This window comes from Osmia bicornis, unplaced genomic scaffold (assembly GCF_907164935.1).
Source record: "Osmia bicornis bicornis unplaced genomic scaffold, iOsmBic2.1, whole genome shotgun sequence".
Classification (NCBI taxonomy): domain Eukaryota; kingdom Metazoa; phylum Arthropoda; class Insecta; order Hymenoptera; family Megachilidae; genus Osmia; species Osmia bicornis.
Window position 1 is genome coordinate 80,898 of NW_025791318.1, and position 15,164 is coordinate 96,061.

A 15,164-nucleotide genomic window follows, 5' to 3' on the forward strand; every position below is an offset into this window, starting at 1 on the left:
TCAGACGGTAAAACAGTTTACCGATAAATTATCGACGTCTGACCGCGCGCGCGCCAGCGCAACCCCAGTAACCATACGGTGGGGTAGTATTCTAGAGTGGGGATGCTGGACTACCACGTGATGGGAAAAACCCAGCTACCCCAAGAACTGTATGCGGAAAAAAAGTGCCGACTCAGCAAAATCTGAGTATAAATAGAGGCGTTCCGCACAGTTTCATCGCAGATCTTCTCAGGCCTCGACCTGAAGCAGACAATACTCTGAGCAGTAGAGAAAAGCTTGCGCTGAACTGTTTAGGCAGCGATAGAGCGCGAGCTACAGCTAATTCCTACTATTCCACTGGTGGCGTGCAGGACTACGGATCAGTGGACCTCCTATTCGCGGTACGCAACGTGTTACACAGGTGTTACGCTAAGCCAACACTCAAGTGTAAAGAGCTAGCGAGGAGCGGAGCTCCTTGAACGGCCTGCGTCTAACACGGCTCTGGTATAACCAGAAACCGATTGCGACCTATAGGAAGGGTTAACTTGATTCCAATAGTCTAGCACAAACCTCTGGAGTTTAGTTTCCTAAGTTATTTGTGAAATTGAACAGAGTATTGACTGTGGTAGAAGAGTTAAGCCACTCTCGCGTTAGCGCTATCGATAATCATTAATTACTATAACTCATTACTAATTATTAATTACTATTTTCTATCACTAATTACATAATTCTTATTGTATTCCCAATTTAGGGCGAACAAATTATAATTTCTTACTGTATTCCTATTTCTAGCCGCATTTATTGTAATACTAGCGATTTTCTTTTATATTTCAATTCACTTACCTTTTATTCTTGAATAAACATATTTTCGTTCGGTTTCTAGCACATTAGTGTTTGGATTTCACTCCTTAACCGCACACCACACGAACCTATAATCCCTAACACACAAAATACGAGTCTCCTTCTAAGGGAACCGCTCTCCCTACAAGTCGGTGCAGTAACGTACTCACTCTGGGTCGTTACACGTAGTTAGATAATAAAAATTTGGTGACAGCGGTGGGATTGTTCGAGTGGTAAGGAGAGATCGTATCTCTGCGGACATTAATGGTTAGCCTAGAAACAGACAAATACAAATAAAGAGTAAAATACAAGAATAAAAAAAAAAAAGGGAAAATAAAAATATAGTAATAATATATATAAAAAAAATACAAATATATATAATACATATACACATACATATATACTATATTAATAAGCAAGAATCAAGATGCCAAACGGAACAGCCGATCAACTAGCCAGCGGATCAGCTAACGGATCAGCTAACGGATCAGCTAACGGATCAACTGAAGGAAGCCGACCGATCAGTATTCGCGATGCAGCAGACATCGTACCAGCATTCAACGGCCGCAACATACCAGTTTATCAGTTTGCAAAGAGCTGTTTCAAAGCGAAGAATATAATCTCTCCGAATGCTGAGTATGGATTGGTACAATTAATCAAGAACAAATTCTACGGACAAGCAGCAAGAGTGGTACTAAACGGAGACTACGACACCATTGAGGAACTGATTGCCGTAATAAAATCACGGTTCGCACCGCTCTTCACTTCGATGCAGCTATGCGGCGACATGGCAAGGATCGCACAGGGTCCAACTGAGGCAGTCGTGGACTACGGCAGCCGCGTCTCAGGACTTTTGCTACAAATTAAGAGCTGCAACGAAATAGAATTCCCAGATAACATCGAAGGATACAACCGATCTTCGGAAAATAATACAATAAAAGCTTTCCTTACCGGTTTGAAACAAGAAGTATATAACCGAATGAAAAATCAGAATTTCAACAGCCTCGACGAAGCAATCAGTGCAGCAATTGTAGCCGAGGCAGAAAATATAGAAAGCCAGACAAAAGCTAAGTTATCACAGGGATTCACTACGGCCGAACAATGCGACAACTGCTATGGATACGGGCATAACGCCAGTGTATGCTGCAGTCAGCGGTTCCAAAGACAATCAACGTCGAGGGCCCGCTGGCCAGCAAAACACTGCCAACACTGCCAAAGGTCCGGGCACACCTTGGAAACCTGCTGGTTTAAGGACCAACCACCAAGACCAGGGGTCCCCCAGGACTTTGTGCAGCCAGCTCAAACCTACAGAAACCAGCCTACGCAGAGACAAGGTCAAAATTGGACACAAGCAAGACCTCCAATTTGTGAATTCTGCCAAAACATAGGCCATACAATTCAGGAATGCCGGAAAAAGGCATATCAAGAACGCAACAGAAACCAAAAAATCCAGCAAACTCCTCAAGTACAACAGGTACGTAAAAAGGCAAACTTGTACCTAAAGTTAGGAGAAATAAATAAGTCTCCCAGTGTCGAGCTAGTAAGTGAAAGTTTCAAAAATCAGCAAGCCTTATTCATGGTCGACACGGGATCAGATATTAATATAATTAAAAAACAAGCAATTTCAAAAGAAATTATTATAAATACAGATGTAATTTTTCAATTAAATGGAATCACTAAAAGCTCTATTTATACAACAGGATACATCAAAATAAGAATACTGGAAACAGAATCCATATTCCACATCATCGAGGAACTACCGATTGAACAAGATGGAATTTTAGGCACAGAATATTTTAAAACCAGTGGAGCCAGCATTAATTATGCTAAATCAATATTAATAGTAAACAACAACATAATACCATTTAAACAATCAGCAGTAATAATACCATCTAGGACAAAAACCATGATACCTATAAGTGTATCAAACACTGAAATCAAAACTGGTTTTGTCCCAAAATTACAGCTTCACCCACAAATATATATGGGAAACGCTGTAGTTACGAATCGTGATGGTATAGCGTTCCTATATGCGATCAACGTTGGAGCAGAAGACATTGAAATTAGTATGCCAACAGTTGAATTACAACAATACGAAGAGGCACCGCAAAATGAAGAAACAACTCACCAAAAACCTCAACGAGCCCAGCAAATTCTTGAAATATTACAAACAGGTCATTTAAATCAAGAAGAACTCACCAATGTAGAGGATATAGTAAAAGAGCACGCTGACAGATTTTATATAGACGGAGATAAACTTCCAGCAACAAATAAAATCTACCACAGGATCATCACGACGGATGAGGTGCCTGTAAATGTTAAACAATACAGATATCCTCATGCGTTGAAAGATGAAATCAATCACCAAGTAAATGATCTCCTGGGAAAAGGAATCATCAAGCATTCCTCGTCACCATTTAACTCACCTTTATGGATAGTACCAAAAAAGCAAGATTCAAGGGGAAACAAATGCTGGAGATTAGTGATTGACTTCCGAAAACTAAATGAAAAAACAATCAGCGATGCCTATCCACTACCAAACATCACTGATATCCTGGATCAAGTAGGAAGTGCAAAATACTTCTCCGTGTTTGATTTAAAATCTAGTTTTCATCAAACACCTATGCATCCAGAAGACAAGCACAAGACAGCATTTTCAACACCATTCGGGCATTTCGAATTCAATAGAATGCCTTTTGGTTTAAAGAATGCTGCAGCCACGTTCCAGCGCCTGATGAACAACGTCCTAGACGGACTACAAGGACTGGAACTATTCGTGTTTATCGATGACATCGAAATTTATGCAAGCTCATTAAGAGAACACGAAATAAAGGTCAACAGAATGATGGCAAAGCTTAGAGAAGCAAACTTATGCTTGCAACCCGACAAATGCCAATTTCTAAAGAAAGAAGTGGCATACCTGGGTCATATAATTACAGAAGACGGTGTAAAACCTGACCCAGCAAAGGTTGAAGCGGTCCAAAAATTCCCCGTTCCGAAGACTGTCAAAAATATCAGACAGTTCCTAGGATTGTGTGGATATTATAGACGTTTCATTAAAAACTTCTCTAAAATAGCTAAACCATTATCTGACTTGACGAAGAAGGAGCAAAAATTCGAATGGTCTAACCAACAACAGCAAGCTTTCGAATTCTATGCGAAGAGCCAATCCTACAATATCCTGACTTTGAGAGACCATTTAATATTACCACTGACGCATCCGGAACAGCAGTAGGAGCAGTCCTAAGTCAAGGACAGATAGGAAAAGATCAGCCAGTAGCGTATGCGTCAAGAGTAATGAATAAGCCGGAAACACAATATTCCGCAACAGAAAGAGAACTACTTGCTGTAATATTCGCAATAAATCATTTCAGACCATATATTTTCGGCAGAAAATTCTATTTAATCACTGATCACAAACCTTTAATATGGTTAAACAGTCTTTCAGATCCAACATCAAGACTCATGAGATGGAAATTAAGATTAAGCGAATATGATTACGAAATTAAATACAAACCAGGGAGACAAAACATAAACGCTGATGCTCTATCTAGAAATCCTGTCGAAGATATAAACGCTCTACAAATAAATGCAAAAAGGCTGCACTCATCTACGTCTGGGTCAAAGAAGAAGCGTAAGAAAAGGAAAGAGTGGCACCAATATCCCACTCGCCCCAGACAGACAACGACCACCTCGGAATCGGGAAAACACAAGAAGAAAAAAGAGTGTCATCAATATCCCACTCGCCCAAGACAATCTACCACGTCTGAATCAAAAGAGCACAAAAAAATAAAGGAGTGGCACCAATATCCCACTCGCCCTAGACAAACAACAACATCAGAATCTAGGGAATTTAAAAAGGAAAAGGAAACACATCAGTATCCAAGAAGACCAAGGCCAACAACCTCATCCAGTTCACGAGAAATTAAGAAAAGGAAAATCAGCCACAAACATTTAACACGACCACGAGATGACTCCACAGATATTGAAGTAAGAAAAAGGTACCGAAAGGATAAAATACGAGAGGGAAGCCCATCTCAAGAAGGAAATGCAGCAAGAAAAAGAATAAAAGAAGACTATACAAGTTCAGACGAGTCTCAATATTACGAAACTGATGTATCTGAAGAACCACCAAAATCAAGAAAGAGAACGAATCCAAACCCAAAGATATACTCCTCTGAAGAGATCAAGAAGAAAAGAAAACCCCACGAGCAACAAGTCACTGTGGAAATACATCAACCACCGCAAGAAAAGAAATACATCATCCCACAGAAACGACCTATAACTCAAGAACCTGTAATAATTGGAGACGAAATCGAAGACTATAATGAAGAAACGATATTGCCTAAACACATCTTCAGAGAACCACCCAGAATTGATTCTTCCTCAGGAACAAGAGAAAAATCTCCTATAATAAACAACCATCTACGATTAAATAGATTAAACCAAAAATAATTAGCAATAGACCAGTCACATTCAAAATAGAAGAAACCGAGGACCAGCTATGGATGAAAAGAGGTACAGCAGTAGTATTCATTAACAAAGAAGGACAACCTGAAGATTACCAATCAAAGCAGTTAATAGAAAATGAAAAGATTAAAATTTCTAAACCACAAGACAGTATCACAGAATATAAAATTAAAAATAAATTAATTTTTGGAATATTAATAGATTATAAAGAAACATTACCACAGAAAATTAAAACTCTTCGTCACATGTTAATTCAAAAAGGAATCCAGGAATGCAGCATGCCAGATAAGCAAGGGTTAAAAGCAATTCTTCAAGTAATCTTTGCAGATTCAAACATCAACATCATCATCTGCAAAGGAACAATCCAAACTCCACCTAAGGATGAAAGAAGAAATATAATTAAAGAAAATCATGAAAGCACAGTTGCAGGACATAAAGGAGTTAGAAAAACTTACCTCAGGATCAGGAACAAGTACTATTGGAAAAACATGAAAAGAGAAATTACCGATTATATTAGATCATGCATTAGCTGCCAAAGAACCAAGCTAGTAAGGATGAAGAATAAGGAGCCTATGGTCATCACAGACACTCCTTCAGACGCATTCGATAAGGTGTCCCTAGACATTCTTGGACCCTTACCTATGACGCAAAAAGGATACAGTTACATCCTCACCATACAGGACAACTTGACCAAGTACTCCGTCGCAGTTCCACTTGTGTCAGCTACATCAGAGGACGTCGCAAGAGCATTTACTAATTCATTTATATGCCAATTCGGCAGTCCTAAAGCTATCCTCACCGACCAAGGAACATGCTTCACATCCTCGCTTATCAAGAAGCTAGCAAAAATATTCCACATCCAGACATACCGTACATCATCCTTCCATCCTCAGTCAAACGGGTCCCTGGAAAGAAGCCATCACGTTCTAGTTGAGTACTTGAAACACTACATATCCAAACAAGAACACTGGGACGAATGGCTACAACAAGCAATGTTCTCATATAACACAAGCGTTCATGAGGGAACAAAATTCACACCTCACGAATTAGTATATGGAAGAAGAGCAAGATTACCTTCAAAATTTACACCTACTGACACATTAGACACATATCCAGACTACGTAGACAAATTATTACAAAATTTACACAAAATTAGGCAAACAGCAAAAGCAAATCTGGAACAATCAAAATATAGACAAAAATACTACTATGATAGAAAAATACGACCAATTAATTACGAAACAGGAGAAGAAGTTATGTTATTAAATCCACCAAGAAGAAATAAATTACAAAAAGAATATACCGGACCGTACAAAGTATTAAGAAACATAGAAAAGAATAATATAGAATTGCAAATAGGTCCCAAAAAGACTAGGATAGTTCACAAAGATCGACTAAAGAGGGCCTATCGACCAATCTACAACTTAGATCAAAAATGAAAATCGATATACCAATCTATGTAATTTTCGGAAGATGCGCATGCGCACATGCGAAATTTTAAACCTGCCGCCATATTGTGCAAAGTACACTAAAAAGAAGCACGCAAAAGTGACGTTATCCGAATAGAAGTATAGAAAGAAAAAAAGAAAGAAAGGAAAGAAAGAAGAAAAATTGTTCAAAAGGAAAAAGAGTAAGCATAGATGATACAATTTAAGATTTTCAGGATCCTATAACAAATAACTTCCGTTACAGGAAAATGACCCACCAAACTACAAATCTTACAAACATTTTATGTGTAAAGGATTGCTCAATAGCCTTTGAGTATATTTTCAATCCGAGAATGGGTCGATTATGCTCTGAATGCTCGATAAAAATAATTCCGGAAGCCTCGAAACATTGGTTCCACATTGGAATCCACCATTTCATTGTAAGGGAAGAAGGGATAAGACACTCTGCGTGTATTTCGTGTAGACAAGAAATCGCTACCCTACAACCGGCGATGGCCTGTAGCGAATGCAAAAATGCAGTGAGCAATATGGACGAAGAACTATTAGAAACACATAACGAGGGCTATCTACTTCCAACACACGAGCCAGACGTATTTTGTCTAAGCCAAATTTATGAATAAATTTCATTTATTATTGTACTAATTATTTAAAAATATATATATAACCATTCATTGTTCCTAACAAATGGGTTCATTTATTTCAAATCCTACAAAACATTTTCAATTCGTTCGAAATATTTTTATTTTTGTTTGATATATTCAATGCGCAGAATCGCAAGTCAGCCATATTGGTAAAAGAAAAGATAGAAAAAGATAGAAACTAAGAGAGAGAGAGAGATATAGAAAGCGATGCTACGCACGCGCAGCTAAATTCAACTCACAGAGAGCAAAAATGGTACGACGCGCAGGACGACGCGAGCGTTTAAAAAAGCTAGGAAGAGCTTTAAAGCAATTTAAAGAGGTAGAATTACATCATCAACGATTTATTTTATTTACTAATTATCTGTTTTATATAAAATTTCAAAGATAACAGTGCAAGAAGAAATTATATTACAAAGGGAAGAAATACAGCTACCACCACCACCATCACCATCACCACCACTACCACCACGATGGAAGCTGATTTTAATAGATATTCAGGAATTTGATTGGAAAATTTATGGAAATACAGAGAAGACCGATCCAAGACATAATCACGGAAAAATCATGCGATATTTCGGAATCTTGTCAGCCTCACCAAGAAATAGTGAAAAAAAATGCTGCTGCGCCTTATGTGATCTAAAAAGACGAAATCATTGTCTCTTGAGGACAAGAGACAAGCGCGCGGGGGAAGTTGTAACGACCCAAGAGTTAAACACAATATCTTTTTAATTTCATTTTTCTTTATTATAACCAATTTTTATACAGAATATTTTATTTTATTTTATTGTTAATATTTAATGTATAAATTTCGGTAATAAACATTTTCATTTTGTCAATAACCGAGTCTGTTAAATTCATCGATAAAAGTTTAGTCGATAAGTCAGACGGTAAAACAGTTTACCGATAAATTATCGACGTCTGACCTTGCGCGCGCCAGCGCAACCCCAGTAACCATACGGTGGGGTAGTATTCTAGAGTGGGGATGCTGGACTACCACGTGATGGGAAAAACCCAGCTACCCCAAGAACTCTATGCGGAAAAAAAGTGCCGACTCAGCAAAATCTGAGTATAAATAGAGGCGTTCCGCACAGTTTCATCGCAGATCTTCTCAGGCCTCGACCTGAAGCAGACAATACTCTGAGCAGTAGAGAAAAGCTTGCTCTGAACTGTTTAGGCAGCGATAGAGCGCGAGCTACAGCTAATTCCTACTATTCCACTGGTGGCGTGCAGGACTACGGATCAGTGGACCTCCTATTCGCGGTACGCAACGTGTTACACAGGTGTTACGCTAAGCCAACACTCAAGTGTAAAGAGCTAGCGAGGAGCGGAGCTCCTTGAACGGCCTGCGTCTAACACGGCTCTGGTATAACCAGAAACCGATTGCGACCTATAGGAAGGGTTAACTTGATTCCAATAGTCTAGCACAAACCTCTGGAGTTTAGTTTCCTAAGTTATTTGTGAAATTGAACAGAGTATTGACTGTGGTAGAAGAGTTAAGCCACTCCCGCGTTAGCGCTATCGATAATCATTAATTACTATAACTCATTACTAATTATTAATTACTATTTTCTATCACTAATTACATAATTCTTATTGTATTCCCAATTTAAGGCGAACAAATTATAATTTCTTACTGTGTTCCTATTCCTAGCCGCATTTATTATAATACTAGCGATTTTCTTTTATATTTCAATTCACTTACCTTTTATTCTTGAATAAACATATTTTCGTTCGGTTTCCAGCACATTAGTGTTTGGATTTCACTCCTTAACCGCACACCACACGAACCTATAATCCCTAACACACAAAATACGAGTCTCCTTCTAAGGGAACCGCTCTCCCTACAAGTCGGTGCAGTAACGTACTCACTCTGGGTCGTTACATTAGATATAATGTAATATACTGATCCCTTCCCACAGATCAATGTAGTTTTGGTAACAACATCATTATTACTATATCTACATTAGATATACTGTAATATACTGATCTCTTCCCACAAATCAGTGTACATATAATAACAGTTTCGCTATTACTATATCTACATTAGATACAATGTAATATACTGATAACTTCCCACAGATCAGTGTACATATAATAACAGTATCGATATTGCTATATCTACATTAGATATGTAATATACATTTAATAACAATATCATTATTACTATATCTACATCAGATTAAATTTAATATACTGATTTAATCCCACAGACCAATGTACATTTAATAAGAATACCATTATTACTATATCTACATCAGATGTAATGCAATATACTGATCCCTTCCCACAGATCAATGTACATATAATAACAGTTTCGTTGTTACTATATCTACATTAGATCTACTGCAATATACTGATTCCTTCCCACAGATCAATGTACATTGAATAACAGTATCATTTATACTATATCTACATTGGATATAATGTAATATACTGATCCCTTCCCACAGATCAATGTACATATAATAACAGTTCCGTTATTACTATATCTACATTAGATATAATGTAATATACTGATACCTTCCCACAGACCAGTGTACATATAATAACAGTATTGTTATTACTATATCTACATTAGATATGTAATATACATTTAATAACAATATCATTATTACTATATCTACATCAGATTAAATTTAATATACTGATTTAGTCCCACAGGCCAATGTACATTTAATAACAATACCATTATTACTATATCTACATCAGATGTAATGCAATATACTGATCCCCTCCCACAGATCAATGTAATTTTGGTAACAATATCATTATCACTATATCTACATTAGATATAATGTAATATAATGATCCCTTCCCACAGATCAATGTACATATAATAACAGTTTCGTTATTACTATATCTACATTAGATATAAGATAATATACTGATACCTTGCCACAGATCCATGTACATATAATAACAGTATCGTTATTACTATATCTACATTAGATATGTAATATACATTTAATAACAATATCATTATTACTATATCTACATTACATATAATGTAATATAATGATCCCATCTCACCGCTCAATGTACACTTAGTCCCATCGAAGTTGTCGCAGTGAAGTTGGCGCGCTAACGCATTCACGCCGCGGCGGCGTTAGCGCGTAACTTCACTGCGACAACTTCGATGTGACTGAGTGTACATATAATGGCAGTATCGTTAGTACGATATCTACATTAGATATGTAATATACATTTAATAAGAATATCATTAGTACTATATCTACATCAGATGTTATGTAATAAACTGATTTATTCCCACAGACCAATGTACATTTAATAACCATATCATTATTGCTATATCTTCATTAGATATAATGTAATACACTGATCACTTCTCACAGATCAAAGTGCATTTAATAACAACACCATTATTACTCTATCTACATCAGATGTAATTTAATATACTGATTTAATCCCACAGATCAATGTACATATAGTAACAGTTTTGTTATTACTATATCTACATTAGATATGTAATATACATTTAATAATAATATCATTATTACTATATCTACATCAGATGAAATTTAATATACTGATTTAATCCCACAGACCAATGTACATTTAATAACAATACCATTATTACTATATATACATCAGATGTAATTTAATATACTGATTTAATCCCAAAGACCAATGTGCATTGAATAACAATATCATTATTACTATATCGACATTAGATATAATGTGATACACTGATCCCTTCCCACAGATCAATGTACATATAATAGCAGTTTCGCATTACTATATCTACATTAGATATGTCATATACATTTAATAACGATATCATTATTACTATATCTACATCAGGTGAAATTTAACATACTCATTTAATCCCACAGATCGATGTACGTTTAATAACAGCTTCGATATTACTATATCTACATTAGATATGTAATATACATTTAATAACAACATCATTATTACTATATCTACATCCGATGAAATGTAATTACGGTGGGAAGTGATCATTATATTACATTATATCTAATGTAGATATAGTAATAACGATACTGTTATTATATGTAAATTGATCTGTGGGCAGGTATCAGTATATTACATTATATCTAATGTAGATACAGTAATAACGATACTGTTATTATATGTACATTGATCTGTGGGAAGGTATCAGTATATTACATTGTATCCAATGTAGATATAGTCATAATGATATTGTTATTAAATGTACATTGGTCTGTGGGAATAAGTCAGTATATTACATTACATCTGATGTAGATATATTAAAAATGATATTGTTATTAAATGTATATTACATATCTAATGTAGATATAGTAATAACGAAACTGCTATTATATGTACATTGATCTGTGGGAAGGTATCAGTATATTACATTGTATCCAATGTAGATATAGTAATAATGATATTGTTATTAAATGTATATTACATATCAAATGGAGATATAGTAATAATGATACTGCCATTATATGTACATTGATCGGTGGGAAGGGATCATTATATTACATTATATCTCATGTAGATACAGTAATAATGATATTGTTATTAAATGTACATTGGTCTGTGGGATTAATTCAGTATATTACATTTCATCTGATGTAGATATAGTAATAATGATATTGTTATTAAATGTATATTACATATCTAAGGTAGATATAGTAATAACGATACAGTTATTGTATGTACATTGATCTGTGGGAAGGTATCAGTATACTACATTGTATCCAATGTAGATATAGTAGTAATGATATTGTTATTAAATGTACATTGGTCTGTGGGAATAAATCAGTATATTACATTACATCTGACGTAGATATATTAATAATGATATTGTTATTAAATGTATATTACATATCTAATGTAGATATAGTAATAACGATACTGTTATTATATGTAAATTGATCTGCGGGAAGATATCAGTATATTACATTATATCTAATGTAGATATAGTAATAACGATACTGTTATTACATGTACATTGATCTGTGGGAAGGTATCAGTATATTACATTGTATCCAATGTAGATATATTAATAATGATATTGTTATTAAATGTATATTACATATCTAATGCAGATATAGTAATAACGATACTGTTATTATATGTAAATTGATCTGTGGGAAGGTATCAGTATATTACATTATATCTAATGTAGATATAGTAATAAAGAAACTGCTATTATATGTACATTTATCTGTGGGTAGGGACCAGTATATTACATTATATCTAATGTAGATATAGTAATAACGATACTGTTATTATATGTATACTGATCTGTGGGAAGCTATCAGTATATTACATTATATCTATTGTAGATATAGTAACTACGAAACTGTTATTATATGTACATTGATCTGTGGGAAGGTATCAGTATATTACATTGTATCCAATGTAGATATAGAAATAATGATATTGTTATGAAATGTACATAGGACTGTGGGAATAAATCAGAGTATTACATTATATCTAATGTAGATACAGTAATAATGATATTGTTATTAAATGTACATTGGTCTGTGGGAATAAATCAGTATATTACATTACATCTGATGTAGATATATTAAAAATGATATTGTTATTAAATGTATATTACATATCTAATGTAGATATAGTAATAACGATACTATTATCGTATGTACATTGATCTGTGGGAAGGTATCAGTATATTACATTATATCTATTGTGGATATAGTAATGACGAAAATGTTATTATATGTACATTAATCTGTAGGAAGGTAACAGTATATTACATTGTATCCCATGTAGATATAGTAATAATGATATTGTTATTGAATGCACATTGGTCTGTGGGATTAAATCAGTATATTAAATTTCATCTGATGTAGATATATTAATAATGATATTGTTATTAAATGTATATTACATATCAAATGCAGATATAGTAGTAACGATACTGTTATTATATGTACATTGATCTGTGGGAAGGTATCAGTGTATTACATTATATCTAATGTAGATATAGTAATAACGAAACTGTTATTATATGTACATTGATCTGTGGGATTAAATCAGTATATTAATTTACATCTGATGTAGATATAGTAATAATGGTATTGTTGTTAAATGTACATTGGTCTGTGGGATTAAATCAGTGTATTACATTTCATCTGATGTAGATATAGTAATAATGATATTGTTATTATATGTATATTACATATCCAATGTAGATATAGTAATAACGAAACTGTTATTATATGTACATTGATCTGTGAGATTAAATCAGTGTATTATATTTCATCTGATGTAGATATAGTAATAATGATATTGTTATTAAATGTACATTGTTCTGTGGGATTAAATCAGTATATTAAATTTCATCTGATGTAGATATAGTAATAATGATATTGTTATTAAATGTATATTACATATCTAATGTAGATATAGTAATAACGAAACTGTTATTCTATGTATATTGATCTGTGGGAAGGTGTCAGTATATTACATTATATCTATTGTAGATATAGTAATAACGAAACTGCTATTATATGTACATTGACCTGTGGGTAGGGATCAGTATATTACATTATATCTAATGTAGATATAGTAATAATGATGTTGTTACCAAAATTACATTGATCTGTGGGAAGGCATCAGTATATTACATTATATCCAATGTAGATATAGTATAAATGATACCGTTACTCAATGTACATTGATCTGCGGGAAGGAATCAGCATATTGCAGCAGATCTAATGCAGATATAGTGTTAACGATACTGCCATTATATGTACATTGATCCGTGGGAAGGGATCATTCTATTACGTTATATCTAATGTAGATATAGTAATAAGTACATTGTTATTAAATGTATATTACATATCTAATGTAGATATAGTAATAACGATACTGTTATTATATGTATATTGATCTGTGCGAAGGTATCAGTATATTACATTATACCTATTGTAGATATTGTAACAACGAAACTGTTATTATATGTACATTGATCTGTGGGATTAAATCAGTATATTAAATTACATCTGATGTAGATATAGTAATAACGGTATTGTTATTAAGTGTACATTGGTCTGTAGGTAGGGATCAGTATATTACATTATACCTAATGTAGATATAGCAATAATGATGTTGTTACCAAAATTACATTGATCTGTGGGAAGGCATCAGTATATTACATTATATCCAATGTAGATATAGTATAAATGATACTGTTATTCAATGTACATTGATCTGTGGGAAGGAATCAGTATATTGCAGCAGATCTAATGCAGATATAGTAATAACGATACTGCCATTACATATACATTGATCGGCGGGAAGGGATCATTATATTACATTATATCTAATGTAGATATAGTAATAATGATATTGTTATTATATGTACATTGTTCTGTGGGATTAAATCATTATATTACGTTATACCTAATGTAGATATAGCAATAATGATGTTGTTACCAAAATTACATTGATCTGTGGGAAGGCATCAGTATATTACATTGTATCCAATGTAGATATAGTATAAATGATACTATTATTCAATGTACATTGATCTGTGGGAAGGGATCAGTATATTGCAGCAGATCTAATGCAGATATAGTAATAACGATACTGCCATTATATATACATTGATCGGCGGGAAGGGATCATTATATTGCATTATATCTAATGTAGATATAGTAATAATGATATTGTTATTATATGTACATTGTTCTGGGGGATTAAATCATTATATTACATTATATCTAATGTAGATATAGTAATAATGATAATGTTATTAAATGTACATTGATCTGTGGGATGAAATCAGTATATTAAATTA